Raw genomic sequence first — 24,109 nt, 5'->3', positions numbered from 1 at the left:
CTCTTGGGCTCATAGTTATCGTGTGACCTTGGTGTTCTTCATTGTCCTTTGATCCAGGTGGGTTGAGACCAATTGATGCATCTTAGATGGCCGCTTGTTAGCATTTAAGACCCCAGACGCCACATTTCAAAGTGGGATGCAGAATGTTTTCATAATAGAATTATTTTGCCAATTGACTTAGAAGTCCCCTTAAACCATAGTCCCCAAACCCCCACCCTTGTTCCACTGACCTTCGAAGCATTCAGTGTATCCTGGAAACTTCTTTGCTTTTGGTCCAATCCAGTTGAGCTGACCTTCCGTGTATTGACTATTGTCCTTCCCTTCACCTAAAGTAGTTCTTATCTAGTAACTAATCAGTAAATAACCCTCTCCCACCCTCCCTCCCTCCCCTCCTCATAACCACAAAAGTATGTATTCTTTTCAGTTTATACTATTTCTCAAGATCTTATAATAGTGGTCTTATACAATATTTGTCCTTTTGTATCTGACTAATTTCACTCAGCATAATGCCTTCCAGGTTCCTCCATGTTATGAAATATTTCACAGATTCATCACTGTTCTTTATCGATGCTTAGTATTCCATTGTGTGAATATACCATAATTTATTTAACCATTCATCTGCTGATGGACACACCTTGGTTGCTTCCAGCTTTTTGCTATTGTAAACAGAGCTGCAATAAACATGGGTGTGCATATATCTGTTCATGTAAAGGCTCTTATTTCTCTAGGGCATATTCCGAGGAGTGGAATTTCTGGGTTGTATGGTAGTTCTATTTCTAACTTTTTTTTTTTTTAATTTTTATTGAGCTTCAAGTGAACGTTTACAAATCAAGTCAGTCTGTCACATATAAGTTTATATACACCTTACTCCATACTCCCACTTGCTCTCCTTCTAATGAGTCAGCCCTTCCAGTCTCTCCTTTTGTGACAATTTTGCCAGCTTCCAACCCTCTCTACCTTCCCATCCCCTCTCCAGACAGGAGATGCCAACACAGCCTCAAGTGTCCACCTGATACAAATAGCTCACTCTCTGTCAGCAGCTCTCTCCAACCCATTGTCCAGTTCCTTCCATGTCTGATGAGTTGTCTTCGGGAACGGTTCCTGTCCTGGGCCAACAGAAGGTTTGGGGACCATGACCGCCGGGATTCCTCTAGTCTCAGTCAGACCATTAAGTCTGGTCTTTTTATGAGAATTTGGGGTCTGCATCCCACTGATCTTCTGCTCCCTCAGGGGTTTTCTGTTGTGCTCCCTGTCAGGGCAGTCATCGGTTGTAGCCAGGCACCATCTAGTTCTTCTGGTCTCAGGATGATGTAAGTCTCTGGTTCATGTGGCCCTTTCTGTCTCTTGGGCTCATAGTTATCGTGTGACCTTGGTGTTCTTCATTGTCTTTTGATCCAGGTGGGTTGAGACCAATTGATGCATCTTAGATGGCTGCTTGTTAGCATTTAAGACCCCAGATGCCACATTTCAAAGTGGGATGCAGAATGTTTTCATAATAGAATTATTTTGCCAATTGACTTAGAAGTCCCCTTAAACCATAGTCCCCAAACCCCTGCCCTTGCTCCGCTGACCTTTGAAGCATTCAGTTTATCCCGGAAACTTCTTTGCTTTTGGTCCAGTCCATTTGAGCTGACCTTCTGTGTATTGACTATTGTCCTTCCCTTCACCTAAAGTAGTTCTTATCTAGTAACTAATCAGTAAATAACCCTCTCCCACCCTTCCTCCCTCCCCTCCTCATAACCACAAAAGTATGTATTCTTTTCAGTTTATACTATTTCTTAAGATCTTATAATAGTGGTCTTATACAATATTTGTCCTTTTGCTTCTGACTAATTTCGCTCATCATAATGCCTTCCAGGGTTCCTCCATGTTATGAAATGTTTCACAGATTCCTCACTGTTCTTTATCGATGTGTAGTATTCCATTGTGTGAATATACCACAATTTATTTACCCATTCATCCGTTGACGGACACCTTGTTTGCTTTCAGCTTTTTGCTATTGTAAACAGAGCTGCAATAAACATGGATGTGCATATATCTGTTTGTGTGAAGGCTCTTATTTCTCTAGGGTATATTCCGAGGAGTGGGATTTCTGGGTTGTATGGTAGTTCTATTTCTAACTGTTTAAGATAACACCAGATAGATTTCCAAAGTGGTTGTACCATTTTACATTCCCATCAGCAGTGTATGAGTTCCAGTCTCTCCGCAGCCTCTCCAACATTTATTATTTTGTGTTTTTTGGATTAATGCCAGCCTTGTTAGAGTGAGATGGAATCTCATCGTAGTTTTAATTTGCATTTCTCTAATGGCAAATGATTGAGAGCATTTTCTCATGTATCAGTTAGCTGCCTGAATATCTTCTTTAGTGAAGTGCATGTTCATATCCTTTGCCCACTTTTTGATTGGGTTGTTTGTCTTTTTGTGGTTGAGTTTTAACAGAATCACATAGATTTTAGAGATTAGGCGCTGGTCGGAGATGTCACAGCTGAAAATTTTTTCCCAATCTGTAGGTGGTCTTTTTACTCTTTTGGTGAAGTCTTTAGATGAGCATAGGTGTTTGATTTTTAGGAGCTCCCAGTTATCTGGTTTCTCTTCGTGAAATGAATGTTCTCAAAGAAGTCTACTTAACCTTTCTGAATCTCACTAATTAAAAGCACTTGGTGGGGAGTTGTAACAAAGTATTCTTTAACAGATGTAAATCTGTGGATCACAGTATCATGCCCCCTTGTTACCAGGATAATAGTAAGAAATGTTCTGCAGACTATACCCTGTATATTTACAATGCTAGAGAATTACAGAGAACTCCAGAGGACTCAGCCAGCTATATGAAAGGCAGAGAGGACCCTGGAAGGCTAGGGAGACTAAAAGACTTTTGAGCACCTGCTATGTGCTAAACACTATTGGAGGAGTGTTATGGGCAATGGCATCACCCAATTTATCACCCAGACAGGGACACTTCTGAGAGTGAAAGGGGCCACTAATAGTAATTATTATCATTTTTTGTCTTAGGCCACTCTGCTGAGGCCCTTTCATAGTGTTTACTTTTAGAAGATAAGTTACATGGTCACCCCATGTCACTCCATCTGGTGGTCTGATGTATTTATCCTCCATTTCATAAATTGTTGTAAATTCCATATGTTGTAAATTCCAACCTCTATATGTTAATCGGAAACCCTGGTGGTGTAGTGGTTAAGAGCTATGGCAGCTAACCAAAAGGTTGGCGGTTTGACTCCACCAGGTGCTCCTTGGAAACCCTATGGGGCAGTTCTACTCTGTCCTATAGGGTTGCTGAGTCAAAACCAACTTGATGTTTGTTTTTTGTTTTTTAATATGTTAATCTATATGTTAATGAGATAGGATCACAGTCTTAGTCGTCATACCCTTACTCAAGTCAAACCCATGCTTGAGTCACATCTTTTACCATACAAGAGAGAAAAAGAGAAAGAAGCAAGCAGAGAGGGGAGGGACCTTGCTACCACCAAGAAAGTAGAGCCAGGAGCAGGGTGTATCCTTTGGACTTGGGATGATTGTGCTGACAACCTCCTAGACCCAGGAGAAGATTGATGCCAAGACACATAGAGATCTCCAAGGAATGCCGGGCCTATAGATGTTGAAAGGAAACAAGGACCTTCCCCCAGAGCTGGCAGAGAGAGAAAGCCTTCCCCTAGAGCTAGCACCTTGAAATCAGACTTCTAGCCTCCTAAACTGTGAGAGAATAAATTTCTGTTTGTTAAAGCCATCCACTGGTGGTATTTCTGTTATAGCAGCACTGGATAACTAGACACCCTACGTATAGACATTATCGCTCACAATAACCCTGTAAAGGTAAATATTACATATTTCCATTTTACAATCAGAAACTGAGATTTAGTGAGGGAGGGTACACAACTTGGCCAAGGTCAGATGTTTAATAGAGAACAGAATTGGGACTTGAAATCAGGCCTGTTTTAGGATGATTTCTCAAAAACCAACATCTCAGATTCCTCAGAAATATGAAATCAGTCCTGTAGGGCACATCAGCTCCTTTTTTCGGTGCACTGCATCTCCACCTTTTGGGGACTGCCCACTACTTTCACCCTATGTGATTCTTTAGTTCATCCATCACGTGGCCACTTTCTTCCTCACCAGAGTTGGACATGTGGCAATCTGGTTAAAGGGATTACCCTGCCCCCCTGGGCACAGTTATTGGGTCCCAGGAGGCATATGGCCCAAGCAGGGCCCGTCAGAGTTCTTTTTGGTGAACAGGTGTGGGTATTGAGTGTTTTGGCTACAGAAGACAGAACTAACTCAAACAGACTTAGACAAAAAGTGGGATTTTGTTGGCTCATGTGACAGAAAAGGCTAGGAAATGTAGCTTTAGGCATGACTGAATTCCAGCTCTAAGTCAATGGCATCGTAACCAGTGTGTTCTCCACAGGTCTGTCCTCTTCTATTGGCATTCTCAGACTCTTCCCCCTTGGTGTCAAATTAGCCACCAGTAGGTCCAGACTTATATCCTATCAGGAGCCACGACAAAAAAGCATAACAGAAAAGTGAGCTATTTCCCAACATATCCAACAAAAGTTCTAGAATGGAGTCTCATTGGCCAGGTGTGAGTCACATCTCTATCACTATACCAATCACTGTGGCCACAGAGTGGGAAAGCTCTGATTGGACAGGTCTGGGTTATGTACCTGGAGCTGGGATGGGAGGTGAGTAGGCAGCTCCACCAGCACCACAGGAGCTGAGAGAGGGGAAGACACACACCCCAAAGGAAAACTAGAGGGAAATCATGCTGGCAGCCAAATAAGTCAATAAAGAGTGAAGGAGAGAGCCCTGGTTGCACAATGGTTAAGCACTCAACTGCTAACCAAAAGGTTAGTAGTTCAAATCCACCAGTGGCTCCATGGGAGAAAGACCTGGCAATCTGCTTCTATAAAGATTATGGCCTAGAAAATGCTATGGAGCAGTTCTACTCTGTCACATGGGTTTGTTACAAGCCAAAATTGACTCAATGGCACCTAACAACAATATATAAATATTATATTTATATATAAAAATAGATGTGTGTACACACACACAATGCACATCTCTCAGGTCTACTTTAAGACAGCCCTCTCATTTCCATGGGCCCTTTCAGAGCCTATGTACTTAATTTTTATTCATTGTTTTCTGGTCTTTTTCTTGAGGAGGGCCTCAAAACTTGTATAAACTTCCAAAACCAAAAAAACCAAACCCAGTGCCATTGAGTCGATTCCGACTCATAGCGACCCCTCAGGACAGAGTAGAACTGCCGCATAGGGTTTCCAAGGAGCGCCTGGTGGGTTTGAACTGTCAACCCTTTGGTTAGCAGCCGTAGCACTTAACCACTACGCCACCAGGGTTTCCTGTATAACCTTCAGGCCCCACAAAATTTGGATCCACCCTACAAGGGAATCACCTAGAATGCCTACTTCCCCCTTCCCTCACGGTCAACTACGCAACAAGTTCCTGTCAATTCCTTTTTAACTACATTCCCCTCCCTCCATTCTCACTAGTGTTAAGCCGAGGTTCTTACCATCTCTTGCCCCAGCCTTCTGTCTCCAATTCATCTTCAAAACTGATGCCTAAATAATTCTTCTAGGTACACATGTGATCACGGTATCCACCCTACTTAAAAATCTTAGTGGCCAAGCCCAAGCTTTTTGGCTCAAAGGATTTTTGTTATGAGAATTTCAAGATATGATGTATATAAAGTGTTTAGTTATATGGCAGTGCCTGGCACAAGAAATCGCTCAATAATTGATTGCTATTATCATTATTATTACTAATAGTATTATCTGGCCTCTCCCTGCCTCTCCAACCTCATCTTTTGTCATGTCCAACCTTGAGCTTTAATTCTAGAAACAGCCCTGTATAATCCATGCTGTTTCGCACATAGGGGCCTCTACATACACTGTTTTCTCTGCTTCTACTGATTAATATTTATCCTTCAAAATCCACCTGAAATATCACCTTTTCCAGGAAGACTTCCTTGTCTCATAAACCTCTAGTAGATTTATTCACCCCTTTTTTCTGTATATCCTTTCTATTTTTATAAATGATCCTATTATTGCACCTGACACAGTATATTGTAATTTGTTTACAAGTCAATTTACTTCCTAGATTGTGAGCATATTTAGGGCAGAAAACCGTGTTTAATCATTGCTGCATTCCTCAGCACCTTATATTGAGTCTGGCGTATAGTAGATGATCAACAAATGTTTGCTCAATGAAAGAAGATGACAAGCACTCTATCGGGCATTTTTACAAATCTTATCTCATTTAATCCTCACAACAACAATTCTAGGAAATCATTATTGTTCTTATTTTTTTCAGATGGAAGAAACCAAGGCTCAGAGACTTCAGTAACTTGCTCAGGGTCACACAGCAGTAAAAGCAGAACCAGAAATTTGGTTTTCTTTTGCCTGTGAAACCCATGCTTTTTCTACCACTTTACACCACATCATTATAACTTATTGTTCCCTCAAGGAGGGAGTATAAAGAGAACAGAAAAGTCAGGGCTAAAATCTAGGGTTGCTCAGATTTGGACAAAAAGGAAAAAAGCTGGAGCAGGTGAAACCGCAAAGAAGTGCAAAGAAAATCAGTGAAATGAACGCAGAAAACAAAGAAGAGAGTATTGAGGGAAAAGATGAATAACCATACCAGATAAAATGAAGACAGAGGAAAAGACCATTTTATTTTTCAGGATGGTTCTTCTCTATGAGAACCCTCAAGACCACAGATCCAGTAGAAATCAAATGATAGGGCTAGGAAGGGAAGAGCTGGTGAAGAAATGGAGGCAGCAGATGCAGAGCACCCATTTATAGGGGAAGAAGCACAGAAGTGTAGTTGTTGTTCTTGTTAGGTGCCATAAAACCCATGTGACAGAATAGAATTGCCCCATTGGGTTTCCTAGGCTATAATCTTTATAGGAGCAGATTGCCAGGTCTTTCTCCCACGGAGTCAGTGGATGGATTCAAACTACCAACCTTTTGGTTAGCAACCAAGTGCTTAACCATTGTACCACCAGGGCTCCTTTTAGAAATGGGGCCAAACTCGTTGCTGTCCAGTTGATTCCGACTCATAGTGACCCCTATAGGGCAGAGTAGAACTGCCCCATAGGGTTTCCAAGGAACACCTGGCAGATTAGAACTGCCAACCTTTTGGTTAGCAGCTGTAGCACTTAATCACTATGCCACCAGGGTTTCCAAAAGTGGGGCAGTCCTTAATAAATAGGCAGCCGCGTTGAGAGAAGCAGAGAAGAAACTCCACAGAGGTCCAAAAGGAAGGGACCAGGAAAGCAAGAGAGGAGAGTGAATGGAATCAGAGGGGCAAGAAGCAGCTGAGAGCAGGAGCTGCTTCTTTTGGTCAAGTGGAAGGGAGAGCAGGTCTCCTCTCCCAGGCATCCACCTCCTATCTCTCTCTTTCCTCTCTCATTATCTCTTTCCTTCCTCTCTTCATTCTCATATTCATTCTCTGTCTTTCCTTTTCCCTCTCTCTCTCTGCTTTCCCTCCCTCCTTTTACTGTTATCTTGCTTTTTCCTTGCTTGGGAGTCCCTGGGTAGTACAAGGGGTTAAGCGCTCAAGTACTAGCTGAAAGGTTGGTTGTTACAACACACCCAGAGGTGCCTCGGAAGACAAACCTGGAGATCTACTTCCAAAAGACCACAGCCTTGAAAACCCCATGGAGCAGTTCTGCTCTATACACATGGGGTCACTATGAGTTGGAATTGACTCCATAGAGACGAACACCAACATTCTTGCTTGAAACAGTTGATAAAACTCAATAATTATCTATTGCCATTCAGGATCAAAGAAACCAAAGGTTTGGTTTTCAAAATAAAACTCCACCAGTTGCCATAGAACTTAGCAGTCTGGAGAGGGAGTTTAGGAAGACAGGCAATGTCCCAGTGAGGGCTACCTTGTCTGCAGTTCACAAACTTCATGAGATTTTTATGCAACAATTTTTGTGTGTGTTTTCATGTACCTTTTTTTCTGGAGAGGATCCCATCATGTTCGCTGACTCTCAGAGGAACCAAAACCAGTTGCCCTTGAGTTAAATCTGACTCACGGTGATCCTACGTGTGTCAGAGTAGAACTGGGCTCCATACGATTTTCAATGGATGATTTTTTGAAAGTAGATCACCAGGCCTTTCTTTCGAGGTGCTTCTGGGTGGGCTGAAACCGACAACCTTTGGGTTAACAGCTGAGCTCATTAACTGTTTTCCCCACCCAGGGATTCCAAAGGGAAGGAGGATCAGAAAAGTTCAGAACGCTATCATATATCAAATACCAAACCAAAAACCAAACATGTTGCTGTCGAGTTGATTCCAACTCACAGAGGCCCTATAGGACAGAATAGAACTGCCCCATGGGGTTTCCAAGGAGTACCTGGTGGATTCAAACTGCCAACCTTTTGGTTAACAGCCGTAGCTCTTAACCACTACACCACCAAGGCTTCCGTATCAAATACAGTGGCTTAATTTTAGCTTCTTTATAATAACATGTGTTCTTGATTTTGATAACAATATAGTTTAAAAGCAAATGCTTTTGCTTGTGAGGATTAGGGTTAACATCCAGAACCTTGGCTCAGCCATCTCTTTGAAGTACAAAATGACTCTCATTGCAGTGCCACATTCCAGGCTGCTTTGTTCCTTATCAAAAACCTTAGATAATTCAATTAAAGATGGTATCAAAATACTAATGCAGTCTAATTCCTTTGTAAACTTGTTTACTCTGAACTGTAAAAGCCAGAGTTCCGTATTGAAACCTCAATTTCTTTGCCCTGCTTAAGGCTTCCAGAATCATTTTCTTAACGGTCTGAATTTTAGCACACAGTACTGTTCTCACAAAGGAGAGTATTTCCAGATTATGTTGAAAGTTGCTTAGCACCTGTTTCTTTAAATAAACTTGCTTACTTTTTGGCAATGAAGACTCTTGGAAAATAGGCATTTAGTTCAATGCCATTAAAATATTAAACAGAAAATTCAACTGAGTTTTTTTTTTCCACTTTTTATTGGATTATAAACTCCAGGAGGGTAAGAAATATTTTGTTCAACATTGTATCCCCCATACATTATACACATTAACCATTCAGCAAATATTTATCCAATAAATGAATAAAAAATAACAAGATGAAAAATTGATTACAGAATGTAGTTTATAGAAAGCATCATCGAGGCCACATCATTGGGTCCACTTTATTTCATTCGATTCATTCATTAAATATTTGTTGATACAACTGAAAAGTCCATCAACAGATGAATGGATAAACAAAATATAGTTTATATATACTATGGAATATTACTCAGCCATAAAAGGAAATGAAGTTCTGGTGCATGCCACAACATGGATGAACCTCGAAAACATTATATTGAGTGAAATAAGTCAGTCAGTTGAACTCAACAAGGGGATACTGCTTGGTTTAAAGTCAGGAAAGGTGTGTGTCAGGGTTGTAGTCTTTCACCGTAATTATTCAGTCTGTATGCTGAGCAAATATCCGAGAAGCTGGACTCTGTGAAGAAGAACCGGGCATTAAGATTGGAGGAAGGCTCATTAACAACCTGTTTTATACAGATGGCACAACTGTGCTTGCTGAAAGTGAAGAGGGCTTGAAGCACTTACTGATGAAGATCAAAGACCACAGCCTTCAGTATAGATTACACCTTAATATAAAGAAAACAAAAACCCTCACACAGCACAAAGTACAGGGGAGCTCAGCACAACTGGACTAAACCAAAAGCAAAGAAGTTTCCTGAATAAACTGAATGCTTCGAAGGCCAGCGTAGCAGGGGGCAGGGGTCTGGGGACCATGGTTTCAGGGGACATGTAAGTTGATTGGCATAATAAAATCTATTAACAAAACATTCTGCATCTCACTTTGAAGAGTGGTGTCTGGGGTCTTAAATGCTAGCAAGCAGCCATCTAAGATGCATCAATTGGTCTCAACCCACCTGGATCAAAGGACAATGAAGAACACCAAGGACACAAGGTGATTACGAGCCCAAGAGACAGAAAGGGCCACATGAACCAGCTACTACATCATCCTGAGACCAGAAGAACTAGTTGGTGCCCGGCTGCAACCAATGACTGCCCTGACAGGGAACACAACAGAGAACCCCTGAGGGAGCGGGAGAGCAGTGGGATGCAGACCCTAAATTCTCATAAGACCAGACTTAATGGTCTGACTGAGACTGGAATGACTCCAGTGGTCATGGCCCCCAGACCTTCTGTTGGCCCAGGACAGGAACCATTCCCGAAGCCAACTCTTCAGGCATGGATTGGACTGGACGATGGGTTGGAGAGGGATGCTGGAGAGGAGTGAGCTACTTGCATCAGGGGGACACTTGAGACTATGTTGGCATCTCCTGCCTGGAGGGAAGATGAGAGAGTGGAGGGGGTTAGAAACTGGCGAAAAGGACACGAAAAGAGAGAGTGGAGGGAGAGAGCAGGCTGTCTCATTAGGGGGAGAGTAATTGGGAGTGTGTAGCAAGGTGTATATGGGTTTTTGTGTGAGAGACTGACTTGATTTGTAAACTTTCACTTAAAGCACAATAAAAGTTATTTTAAAAAAAAAAGAACCCTCACAACTGGACCAATAAGCAACATCATGATAAATGGAGAAAAGATTGAAGTTGCCAAGGATTTCATTTTACTTGGATCCACAATCAACAGCCATGGAAGCAGCAGTCAAGAAATCAAAAGATGAATTGCATTGGGCAAATCTGCTGCAAAAAAAATCTCTTTAAAGTGTTGAAAAGCAAAAATGTCACCTTGAAGACTAAGGTGTGCCTGATTCAAGCCATAGTGTTTTCAATCGCCTCATATGCATGTGAAAGCTGGATGATGAATAAGGAAGACCGAAGAAGAGTTGACGCCTTTGAATTGTGGTGTTGGCGAAGAATATTGAATATACCATGGGCTGCCAAAAGAACGAACAAATCTGTTTTGGAAGAAGTACAGCCAGAATGCTCCTTAGAAGCAAGGATGGCGAGACTACGTCTCACATGCTTTGGACATATTATCAGGAGGGATCAGTCCCCGGAGAAGGACATCATGCTTGGTAAAGTAGAGGGTCAGAGAAAAAGAGGAAGACCCTCAACAAGATGGATTGACACAGTGGTTGCAACAATGTGCTCTATCAAGCATAACAACGATTGTGAGGATGGCGCAGAACCAGGGAATGTTTTGTTCTGTTGTACATAGGGTCGCTATGATAGGAACTGACTCGATGGCACCTAACAGCAAGAAAAACAACAGAAACCAAAGATTATTAGTGGTTTCTAAGGGTGGGAGGGAGAGAAAATGGGTGATTCTTGTTTGGGGGACTTTGAGTTTATGCTAAAAGTAGTGGAATATTTTGGAAAATGATAGCCATAATGGCAGAACATGAAAGATGTATTCAATGTCATTGAATTGTAAATATGGAAGTTGTGCTGGTGAATGTTTTGGTGTGTATATTTTCACCACAATAATAAAAATGTATTTAAAAAATACATATTTTTTGAGTGCCTCATCTGTATTGGGGGTTGTTCTAGGACCTGGGAATACAATGATAAATGAGATGGTTAAGATCCCTTGCTTAAGGAGTTTTTAATACAGTGGTGGGTGGGGCACAGACCATAAATAAGCACAAAGGATAAGGAACATAATTTCGGGGAACGATGAGCCCAATGAGACAGTAAAGAGGGTGCTGAGGGTGCTGCTGCAGAGAGGGTGATGAGGAAGGCATTTCTGAGGAGGTGATATTCAGGCAGAGATCTGAATGTTGAAAAGATACGTGGAAAATGCACTCATGGCAGAGAAAGTTATCAGGGCAAATGGGTACTGAGAGAAGGATCTTGGAAGATTCCAGAAACAGAAAAGAGCCCCTGGAAATCATTGAGCAACAGGAGACAGATAAAGAGGGAGAGGTTGCCAGAGGCTAATAAAGCAGGGCTTTGAAGGCCAGGAGAAGAAGTTTGGCCTTAAAGGAGTAACCACGATGATCTGAGGTGCCAAAAACTCCTTTGTGCTTGATTTTTGTATTAAAGGAAGATAAAAATAAACCCAGATTAGTTAGGTATTGAAGTGATTTAAAAATAGAAATTCTTTACTGGTGCATCTGATAACTCATCCAGAAAATAAAATTAAGTAGGTGGCCCCATTTTCCAGCCATTCTAGATAAATAAGCACCAATTATATTACAATGCTTACTCAACTGAGAGCCTTATTATTTAGGGGAGGAATGTGGTCAAAATAATAGGAAAGAATTTTTCCACTCCTTTTTGTGTGTTTGGAACTGGCCACCAGACTAGTTTTCCATTTCTTTCTCCAACTTTGCATTTTAAATTGCTTGGATCATGATGCTGGATGAAAAAAATATTTTGACCTCACCTAAATTTTTTTTTCAAAAGATTTTCAAGTAAACTGCTTTGTAAAGTGATGAGAGAGTTTTTGCCTTTAGCTCTCAGCTTGATGAGGTATAATAGGTCAGATTTATAGGCATTACTCTAAATGCAAAAAAAAAAAAAAAATTAATCTCAGCTGTTTAAATTTGCCTTTGAGTTGCTTGGTTTTACTACTGTCTTGCCAGAAGTTATACAGGAAAAAACAAAACAAAAACCTTCAACAAATTTAGCCATTAAATTTGACAATTTTCAGTATTTTGGAGGTAGATTGATATATAAACAAACCAAACCTATTGCCTTTGAGTCTATTGCAACTCCTAGCGACCCTATAGGACAGAGTAGAACTGCTCCATACGGTTTCCAAGGAGCGCCTGGTAGAGTCCAACTGCTACTGCTGACCTCTTGTTTAGCAGCTGAACTCTTAACCACTACGCCACCACGGTTTATATATATGTGTATGTATTTGTTGTTGTTGTTGTTAGGTGCCATCGAGTGGGTTCTGATCATAGAGACCCTATGTACAACAGAATGAAACACTGCTCGGTACTGCGCCATCCTCACAATTGTCATGCTTGAGTGTATTGTTGCAGCCACTGTGTCAACCCATTCTACTGAGAGCCTTCCTCTTTTTCACTGACCTTCTACTTTACCAACCATGATGTCCTTCTCCAGGTACTGATCCCTCCTGATAGCAAGTCCAAAGTATGTGAGACGCAGTCTCACCATCCTTGCTTCCAAGAAGCACTCTGGCTGTACTTCTTCCAAGGCAGATTTGTTTGTTCTTCCAGTGCCATGATTCAAAAGCATCAGCTCTTCTTTAGTCGTCTCCAGCTTTCGCATGCATGTGCAGCAATTGAAAATACCATGGCTTGGTTCAGATGCACCTTAGTCCTCAAGGTGACATCTTTGCTTTTTTAATATTTTAAAGAGGTCTTTTGCAGCAGATTTGCCCAATGCAGTATGTCGTTTCATTTCTTGACTGGTGCTTCATGGGCGTTGATTGTGGATCCAAGTAAAATGAAATACTTGACAAATTCAATATTTTCTCCATTTATCATAACATTGCTTATTGGTGCATTTGTGGGGATGTTTGTTTTCTTTATGTTGCATTGTAATCCATACTGAAGGCTGTAGTCTTTGATCCTCATCAGTAATTGCTTGAAGCCCTCTTTGTTTTCAGCAAGCATGGTTGTGTCATCTGCATATTGAAGGTTGTTAATGAGTCTTCCTCCCATCTTGATGCTGCATTCTTCTTCATATCGTAACCTGACCCTACAAATGCCAGCAAATTTCCATTAATTAGAAAAGACTGCATTAAACCAGCCCAAGCTGGATTTGGCCACACTGTATATGCAGAAGGGCCAGCTGTGACTGTTAGTTGACCTCAACAGAGGATGCAGCAATAGGTGGAAGGAATCAGAAGAAAAATCATCGCCCAGGCCCCATTCCAAAGCAAAAGGTCCAACAAGATCCACGTCATCTCCTCTTTCCTGGCAGTCTTAATCCCTCAATGTCTTCCCTACATATTTCTTCTAGAATTTTCCCTCCCCAGTATGCCTGCATTGCTGCCATTTAGCTGCCCAAAACATATAAAAGCCCTATTTCTCCATGCCACTTGAGGAGTTGGATCTGAGGAACTTCCTCCTGCACATTGCAATAAAGTTACTTCCTGTTTCTCAAAGGACAGTGTCCAGATTATTGGCATGTCTAAGCACACCAGACAGAAACCACTTTCTAAGTTTGGGCCACAATATGATCCAGTTTCTCGAACTGTTTGCTCAACGTACAGATTGAATAAGTATGGAGAAAGGATACAACCCAGATGCACACCTTTCCTGACTTTAAGCCACTCGGTATCCCCTTGTTCTGTTCAAACAACTGCCTCTTCATCTATGTATAGGTTCCACATGAGCACAATTAAGTGTTCTGAAATTCCCATTCTTCACAATGTTATCCATAATTTGCCATGATTCACAAAGTCAAATACTTTTGCGTAGTCAATAAAACACAGGTAAACATCCTTCTGGTGTTCTCTACTTTCAGCCAAGATCCATCTGACATCAGCCTTTGTTCCACATCGTCTTCTGAATCTGATTTGAATTTCTAGCAGTTCCCTGTCAATGTAGTGCTACAACTGCTTTTCAAAGACCTTCAGCAAAATTTTACTTGGGTGGGTTAATATTAATAATATTGTTCGATAATTTCTGCATTACACTGAATCACCTTTCTTTGGAATGGGCAATATATGGGTCTCTTCCTATTGGCTGGCCAGGTAGCTGTCTTCCAAATTTCTCAGCAGAGATGAGTGATTGTTTCCAGGGCTGCCTCCATTTGGTGAAACATCTCAATTGATATTCTGTCAATTTGTGGACCCTGGTTTTTCACCAGTGCCTTCAGTGCAGCTTGGACTTCTTCTTTGAGTACTGTTAATTCTTGATCACGTGCTGCTTACTGAAATGGTTGGATGTTGACCAGTTATTTTGGTGCAGTGACTTGTATTCTTTCCATCTTCTTTTGATGCTTCCTGTGTTGTTCAGTATCTTGCTCATAGAATTCTTCAGTATTGCAGCTTGAGGCTTGAATTTTTTCTTCAGTTCTTTCAGCTTGAGCCATGCTGAGTGTGTTCTTCCCTTCTGGTCTTTGCACATTTCATTATAATATGTTACTTTGTCTTCTCAAGCTGCCCTTTGAAATCTTCTATTCCACTCTTGCATTTCATTTTTTTCTTTTGGCTTTAGCTACTCTATGTTCAAGAGCAAGTTTTAAAGTGTCTTTTGATATCCATTTTGATCTTTTCTGTCTATTAATGACCTTTTGCTTTCCTCATGTATGAGGTCTTTGATGTCATCCCACAACTCGTCTGGCCTTCGGTCATTAGTGTTCCAATGTGTCAAATGTATTCTTGAGATGATCTCTAAATTCGGGTGGGATATACTTACAGTCGTACTTTGGCTCTCGTGGACTTGTAGTTTTGTTCAGCTTTGATTTGAACTTGCATACGAGTAATTGGTGGTCTATTCTGCAGTTGGCCCCTGGCCTTGTTCTGACTGATGATATTGACATCTCCATCATTTCTTCGCATAAGTGCAGTTTATTTGATTCCTCTGTATTTCATCTGATGAGATCCATGTGTATAGTTGCTGTTTACATTGTTGAAAAAAGATATTTCCACTATAAGCCATTGATGTTGCAAAATTCTATCATGCTATTTCCAGTGTGGTTTCTATCACCAAGGCCATATTTTCTAACTACTGATCCTTCTTTGTTTCCAACTTTCAAATTCCAAATCTCCAGTAATTATCAATGCATCTTGATTGCATATATATAGCTTCCCCTTGACTTCTTTTCTGGAAAAGTTCTTAAGGAATGTTTTGAAATAAAGTAGGTGGTATAGGTTAGAAGGGAGCAGTAGTCGTCCAATAGCAGAATTCTCGTCTTCCACACAGGAGACATTGGTTTGATTCCTGGCCAATGTATTTCATGTATAGGCACCACTCATCGGGCAGTGGAGGCTTGCATTTTGCTATGATGCTGAACAGTTTTCAGCAGAGCTTCCAAACTAAGGTGGACTAGGAAGAAAGGCCTGGTGATTTACTTCTGAAAATTAGCCAGTGAAAACCCTAGGGATCACAATCATCTAATTTGCAACCAATCATGAAGATGGCACAGGACAGGGCATTGTTTTGTTGTTGTGCATGAGGTTGCCATGAGGTCAACATGACGGCAGCTAACAACAGCAACAACAAGGGGGTAAATGTTAACAGAGCAGACTCTGGAGTGCACCTGAGTTTAAAACCATCTAACAGTGAAACCTTAGGCAAATTACTTACCTGACTTTTGTAAACTTCATATATTATCATCTTAAGCATATGTTCCCAAGGTGAAATTGCACTTGCTTTATTTAAAAAAAACCCTCAATTATTTATCTTACAGGCTGTTTATTCATGTATTCTTATCTAGGCATGTATGGGTTAAACCACATTGGTTGTTGTCTTAGGCTGGGTTCTCTAGAGAAGCAGAAACAGTAAAGCATGTAAATATATATAGAGAGAGATTTATATCAAGGAAATGGCTCACACAGTTGTAAAGGCTGGAACGTCCCAAGTCCGTGGGTCAGGATAGAGGTTTCTCCTGATGCACGTAGCCACAGGGGCTGGTGAACCCAAGATAAGCAGGTCAGAGTGCCAGGCTCTTGTTCACAGGCTGTGAAGATCGACAAATCTCAAAGATCGGCAGGCAAGACCACAGGTAAGTGGCTAGCTCAAGTCCCAAGAACCAGAGGGCAGATGAACAGGAGCCAGCTGCAGGATCCAGCACAAGCGAAAGCCCATAAGCCTTGCCAGAATATCCACTTATATTCAACGCAGGCCACACGCCCAAGGAAACTCCCTTTCAACTCATTGGCTACTCACAGCAGATCCCATCATGGAGGTGATCACATTATATCAAACCTCATCTTGGAAGTGATCACACTATCATATGACTATTAAACCACTAAGAATCATGGCCCAGTCAAGTTGACACACAACCGTAACCATCATAGTTGTTATCACACGATTAGTCTTGGTAATGATCGCCCTTCTTTCACGCATGTTATTCCCATCTTTCCAATACATCTTAAATCCACGGGACAGGGGTGCTGTTTTATATCCGTGCCTTACTGGTTCATCACTGAGTTCTGAGTACAAAGCAGGTGCCCATTTATTATTACAAATTAAAATTGCAGGGTTACCCCCACTTTGGTGAGTGGCATCTGGGGTCTTAAAATCTAGCAAGTGGCCATCTAAGATGCATCAATTTGTCCCAACTCACCTGGAGCAAGTGAGAATGAAGAACAGCAAAGACACAAGGAAAATATGAGCCCAAGAGGCAAAAAGGGCCACATAAACCAGAGGCTTCATTAGCCTGAGACCAGAAGAACTAGATGGTGCCCAGCTACCTCAAATGACGCCATGACAGGGAACACAACAGAGAGTCCCTGATAAGCAGGAGAAAAGTGGGGTGCAGAACTTACTGGTCTGAGGCTGGAGGAATCTCAGAAGACATGGCCCCCAGACTCTCTGTTAACCCAGAACTAAAACCATTCCTGAAGCCAACTCTTCAGACAAAGATTAGGCTGGACTACTGTAAGACATAAAATGATACTTGTGAAGAGAGTGCTTCTTAGTTCAAGTAGATATATGAGACTAAATGGGTAGCTCCTGTCTGGAGGCGAGATGAGAAGGCAGAAAGGGGTATGGGCGAGTTGAATGTGTGTATAAATATTTTTATGAGAAACTAACTTGAGCTGTAAACTTTCACGTAAAGCACAATTAAAAAAAAATTGGAGTGTTACCTCCTGTGGACTGCTGAGTCATTTATATAACGATCCAAAAGACTTTGGTTAATATGTAACTTGTCAGTTCCTTGTGATGTAAGCTAAAACACCGTTCTAGTCAGCATTACCCACAAAGAATGAACAAAAGTTGGCAAATTTTACTTTTAAAATATACGCCTTTTCAAGTAGTTCATTCATTCCACAAATCTCTATTGAATATCTAATGTGTGTCAGGTAACATCCTAGACTCTGGGAAGACAGCAGTGAGCAAGACAAAGTCCCTGTCTTGAGAGTCATGGCTTTTCTTGCTTGGGTTTTATTATTTCAACTGGTATAGGAAAAGTCTAGATGTTTGTTGTTACATCTTTTATTTAACCCAAATACATATATCCAAGGACATCTAGGCTGTCTTTCCTGCTATGGGACTTGCCAGTGCTTTGGGGATGAACTCCAAACATCTAGGAGTTTACAAAGCCCTCTTCAAATAGCATGTCTCATTATCTGATGATCAGTCTGAGAAAAATGAGATGGATTGACACAGTGGCTACAACAATGGGCTCAAGCATAACAACAATTGTGAGGATGGTGCAGGGCCAGGCAATGCTTCGTTTGTTGTGCATAGGGTTGCTATGAGTTGGAATGGACTCGACGGCACCTATCAACAACAACAGTCTGAGAAAAAAGACTCTTCAGGCCTTGTGCATTCCACCTTCATATTTTGTGTTCTAGCGAATGACCTGCTTTTAGTAATTCAGTAAAACAGCTGTGTCCAGGAAGTCTTTTTCCATGTGGTCTTCTTCTTGCTCTCACTGAGCTTACCAGTCACTTCCTCCTGGAAGCCTTCCCTGCTCCCCCCAATCTGGTTAAGTACCCGCCTTTGAGTGCCCATGACTTTCAGTCTTTAAGTTCTACCATGGAACTGATGGCACAATATTGGGTTTGTCTGTCCTCTTTCTTCTAGACTGCGTGTTCCTTAAATTTAGAGACTGAGACTTTTACAATTGGCACTAAGTAGGGAGTCACTAAACATTTGCTTAATGAAGGAATAATAATGACTATTAGAGGCTTAATTAATAATGATAGGTAACGCTTACATAGCACTTATTCTGTGCCAGGCAATGTTTTGAGCACTTACCGTATAGCACCTTTTTAAATCCTCACATCACCCTGTGCAGTGGATACTATATATCCCTTTTACAGATGAAGATGAAGGAACACAAAAGTGAGAGTGGCCTGCCCTGCTTACTCATGGGGACTTGAGAACCATGACAGTGTGGCTCCAGGGTCCATTCTCTTACCTATTACACTCTACTGCTTATTGCTGGCTGCAGGGGAGAAAAGGGGAATAGAGAAGATGATGGCACAAAGAAATCCTTCCTCATCAAGGAAACATTCTTCACTAATACTACCTCATTTACTGGGAATGACCCCACCAATACACCAGAAATGCTGATCTTCAGTCTGACATACTTTCCTTCCATCTAGAACTCTCTCCTGCCTACCAAATAGATCTCATACACACCTAGTAATTATGTCTGGTTTGAAGATCTAGCAGGAAAACACAGCTCCTCGATTATTCTTGACCAGAGAGCCTTTCTCCTCTTTTTGGGAATGTCATCCTGTGTGACAAACAAGTAACTTTGAAAGATCTGTGTGAGAGGACAAGGTCACCCCCTAACTATTAGCCTGTCTACCCTCAAATCCACGGCAGACTTTTATTAATTGGAAGAGGGAAATCAGTTTCCTTTTTACAAATCTGAGATTTTCTTCTCACTCACTGACCCCCTTAATGCATATACTTTGCTTTTACATGCTGTACATTATTTATTTCTAAAAGAATACATAAATGCCTCTAGGAATATTTGGTCCCATTACAAAAGCATGGGTCCATAAAGTAGATGATACTTTCTGAAAACTGCTCCCCCACCCACCTTAGTGCCACCCCAAGGGCGAGCCCCAGCAGCTGTGTATCTTGTTACCTAGTACTGCTATAACAGAAATACAAGTAGGTAGCTTTAACAAACAGAAATTTATTCACTCACGGTTTAGGAGGCTAGAAGTCTGAATTCAGAGTGCTGACTTTCTCTCTCTGTCAGTTCTGGGGGAGGTCCTTGTCTTCTTTCAGCATCTGTGGGCCTGGCATTTCTTGGAGATCTCCATGTGCCTTGGCATCAATCTTCCCCTGGGTCTAGGAGGGTCTCAGCACAGGGACCCTGGGTCCAAAGGATGCTCTCCACTCCCAGCTCTTCTTTCTTGGTGGTAGTCAGGTCCCTCTCTTTCTGCTCACTTCTCTTTCCATTTATCTTATAAGATAAAAGGTGATGTAGGCCACATCCCAGGGAAAGTCTCTTTACATTGGATCAGGGCTGTGACCTGAGGAAGGGTGTCGCATCCCACCCCAATCCTTACTAACATGACCTAATCCCTGCCTCATTAATATAATGGACATCTCACTCCCAAATGAGACCATAACCATAGGCATAGAGGCTAGGATTCACAACATAGCACAAAATGGAGGATAATTAGATCACAAAATGGAGGACAACCACACAATACTGGGAATCATGGCCTAGCCATGTTGACACATATTTTGGGGAGGTACAGTTCAATCCATGACACTGGGTTTTTATTATTTACCCTCCCTATTACTTTTTTTTTTTTTTTTTATCTTACTTTAGTTGACTAGAAGACTGAATATGGGCCAATCAATTCTCTTGTCTGGGTATTTGAAGTTGAAATTTTTGTTTAGTCTCTTCAACTGAAGTCTTGTAAATTTAGAAGCTATAGGGTGGTCATGTTCTTTCTTGTATATAGAAAAGCAGAGAAAGCAGGTTCTGGAATGTTTAATAAAGATCCAAATATAACAGCAGCTCAAGTGTGTGTTTCCCTGTCATATAAAATCATGGAGCTGGGGACCCAGGTTCTTTCTACCTTTTTGCTCTGCCATCCTCTCCTGCAGCTCTATCTCTGGGTTGAAGATGATGGCTTCAACTCCTGCCATTTTGTCTGCACTGAGAGAGCAAGGAGGGGAAAAGAAGGTGAGGACTCACTCCTTTGTATTTAATAGCATAACCTGGAAGTGGTACATATCACTTCTGCCCATGCTATGTTTGTGCTTGCTTCTCTGTGTGTAATCTGCTCTTTTTATATCTCAAAAGTTGTTAGGTTTAAGATACACCCTGTATTGATATGGCCTCATTAGCACAATAAAGAAAATCCTGTCCCCAAATGGGATTACATCCACAGGTGCAGGGGTTAGGATTCTAAGACATATTTTTTTTGGTGGTGTGGGGCCACAATTCAACATCTAACATGGAGGTACAACAAGCAGTCTCAGCTAGTCTCAAGCTGACACAGTTGGTCAGCAAGCAGTGAAGTAGGGGCGCAGAGAAAAAACATTGTTGAGAGACTTGGGGTCCTGAAGAGACAAGGAGAGCAATACCGGTTCCCAGTTCTTGGTTTCAGTCCCTCATTGAGACCCACCAAGCTTTCCTCCCATTTCTTATAATAAATCCCTGGCTTTTCGTACATCAGCTCAAGTAGCCTTCTGCCCCTTGCTACCAAAGAGCCTTGTCTAAGACAGTCAACCTGATTATTGTGCTCCTTGAGACCAAGGGCCACTTCTTACTTTTTTGTTCCTGACCCTGGGTTTAGGCATTGCAGATACTCAGGTTTGATTGAATGTATTGCTTCCTTTGGCGGTTGGATGCATTTACTGTCTATGTTTTTTGCCAGTTGTAGGATGTCAGCTTCCAAATTACTTCAAAGAACAGGAAGGGTGGCGCCATAAGGCATCAGGGAATATCTCAGTTGGAGAATTGAAGAGGAAAATACTAACAGTTTTGGCACAGCCCTTCTCTGAAGTTTGTCCGCACTCAGAGGGAAGAGCTGTCAGCAGCAGCAATAGGACAACAGCAATCTCTATAGTGCTGTCATGCAAGGCAGCAGGGCTGCAAGTGTTTGCTTCCCTTCTGTGTGCCTGGATACACCTGCTGTGTGTGTGTTAAACACTGGTGCATCCAGCTTACCTGCAAATGAAAACGCTCCAGGCCCAGGCTTGGAGAAGAGTCTTGCGTGAAACTTTTTTTCAGTACTCTAAATTAAACCAGCTGAAAATTAAGTCCATTCTATTAAGCCCTTTAAATAAAAGATTGGCTTTTTTTTAATGGAAAATCTGCATTTCATCAAAAGGATGGAAAACAATACGCTTGTCTAGTTCATTTGATACAGAGCCCAGGATAACAACACTGCCCAAACAAATGCTTTTAAAATTTTATTTGTTGTTGCTGTTGTTGAGAATATACACAGCAGAACATATACCAATTCAACAATATCTACATGTACAATTTCGTGACATTAAACACATTCCTCAAGTTCTGCAACCATTCTCATCCTCCTTTTCTGAGTTGTTCCTCCCTCATTAACATAAACTCACTGCCCCCTAAGTTTCCTATCTAATTTTTCAAGTTGTTATTGTCAATTTGATTCCAAATAGACAGCTCTTAAAAGAGCACAATGCTCAAGGTAGAGGTTCTTTACTAGTTAAGATGAACAACTCCTTCCTTTGCCCTGAGACCAGAAGAACGGGATAGTGCCCAGCTACTATTACTGAATATTTTGGTCAAAGATTCTGTAGAAGAATCCTGATCAAAAGGGAGAAAATGCAGAGCAGAATTTCAAATTCTCATAGAATCCAGAGTTTCTGGAGCCATACAGGCTGGATAAATCTCCTGAGATACTATTACCCCTGAGATAATTCTTTAAACTTTAAACCAAAGCTATCCCCTGAAGTCTTCTGCTTTTGTTGATCAACTTCAACAGAAAATAAAACACTGGGTTTTGAGAGACTTTCCTAACGAGGGCCTTTGAGCTCCATTCTGCAGTACCATAATAAAAAGGCAGGGTTCACATTATAAACTGCATGCCCAGCATGCAGAAGTTATTCAATTAATTCTTGCCAAATGAGTATGTTTCAAAACTGATGCTGAAGCAATTAGACTAGAAATACCTGTAACATGATATATTTTCATTTAACTCTCAAAACATTCAGAATTTGTGAATGAATATCAAAGTTAAGTTCTTATACGGGGAAGAAAATCAAGCCATTAGGGGGGAGGGGAATGGTGTGGGAGAAGCCAGAAGACTTTTAAAGTCTAACAACCTAGAGATTGTAAATTACAGCATTGCCACTGTCTACTTTATACATTTACAGTGCTGGAAAGGTTCCTAATACCTTCATAATTTTACAGAAGTGTAATTGAGAAAGGAGTGTTACTTTATGCATTTGGGAGCATTTTTTTCTAATCCTGTTTCTCAGACATTTTATGAAAATGATGTCTGTTCGTTGACATTAAGTTAGATAATGCTGTGATGCCAGTATTTTAAAAAAAAAAAAAATCTTTCTCTCAAAGGCAACTTGTTCAGCACTGTGCTGGGCGGGCCCTGAGTCTACCCCCAGGTATGATGATTCACCAGGAGGACTCACGTGACTCAGCGTAGAGTCGTATGAATGGTCATGACTTATTACAGCTAAATGACACCAAGCACAATCAGCAAAGGGAAAAGGCCCCTAGGGAAACCAGGCACAAGCTTCCAAGGGACCTCTCCCAGTGCAGTCACACCAAACACACTTAATTCCCCAGTTACAATTTGTGACAACACTTGTGAAATGTTGCCTACCTGGGAGGCTCTTGGAGACTCAGCACCCAAGATTTTTATTGGGGGCTGGTCAAGTAGGTGCCCTCTGCCTGACATACACCCAAATTTCAGACTCTCAAAAGGAAAGCAGGTGTTTAGCATAAATCATATTGTTTGCACAAGCAGCTTAGGCATAGTGAGCCACTCTTATCAGTTAATGGTGGGAATCCTCCTGACACACAAGTTCTCACACACCAACCAAGGCCAGTCTCGCAAGCAGAATTTTTCAAGGCTAGTGGCTTAGGCCTGCTATGTTACCTCTTTTCTGCACAAGCACCATCAGGAGAATATCAATAGTCATGATAACGGCATTAACGTTTGATGTGTTTTTGTTTTCCAACAAGTTGATGTCTAGTCCCTTTCTTCAATAATTACATAGTTAACACTTAAGGAGCCTTTACCATATGCCAGGCACACAGATTAAACCATTTTTTTTTTTTTTTTACAATAAACCCCAAAAGCAGGTTGTGTTTTTGTCCCCATTGTACAGTGAGAACATTTAGACCCAGCCGAGGTAAGTAATTTATCCAAAGTCTCACAACTAATAATTAGCTGGGATTGGACCAGGTGGATCCTATGTTCTGACTCCAGAACGTAGGCTCTGGGGGGAATTCTTAACAATTTCACCACACACCTGCCTCTTCTTTTTTTTGATATTGTCATTAAAAAAACTATACACACACACACACAAATATGACCAAATACA

The sequence above is a fragment of the Elephas maximus genome, chromosome 3, assembly GCF_024166365.1.
Source record: "Elephas maximus indicus isolate mEleMax1 chromosome 3, mEleMax1 primary haplotype, whole genome shotgun sequence".
NCBI lineage: Eukaryota > Metazoa > Chordata > Mammalia > Proboscidea > Elephantidae > Elephas > Elephas maximus.
This window is presented reverse-complemented; position numbering follows the sequence as displayed.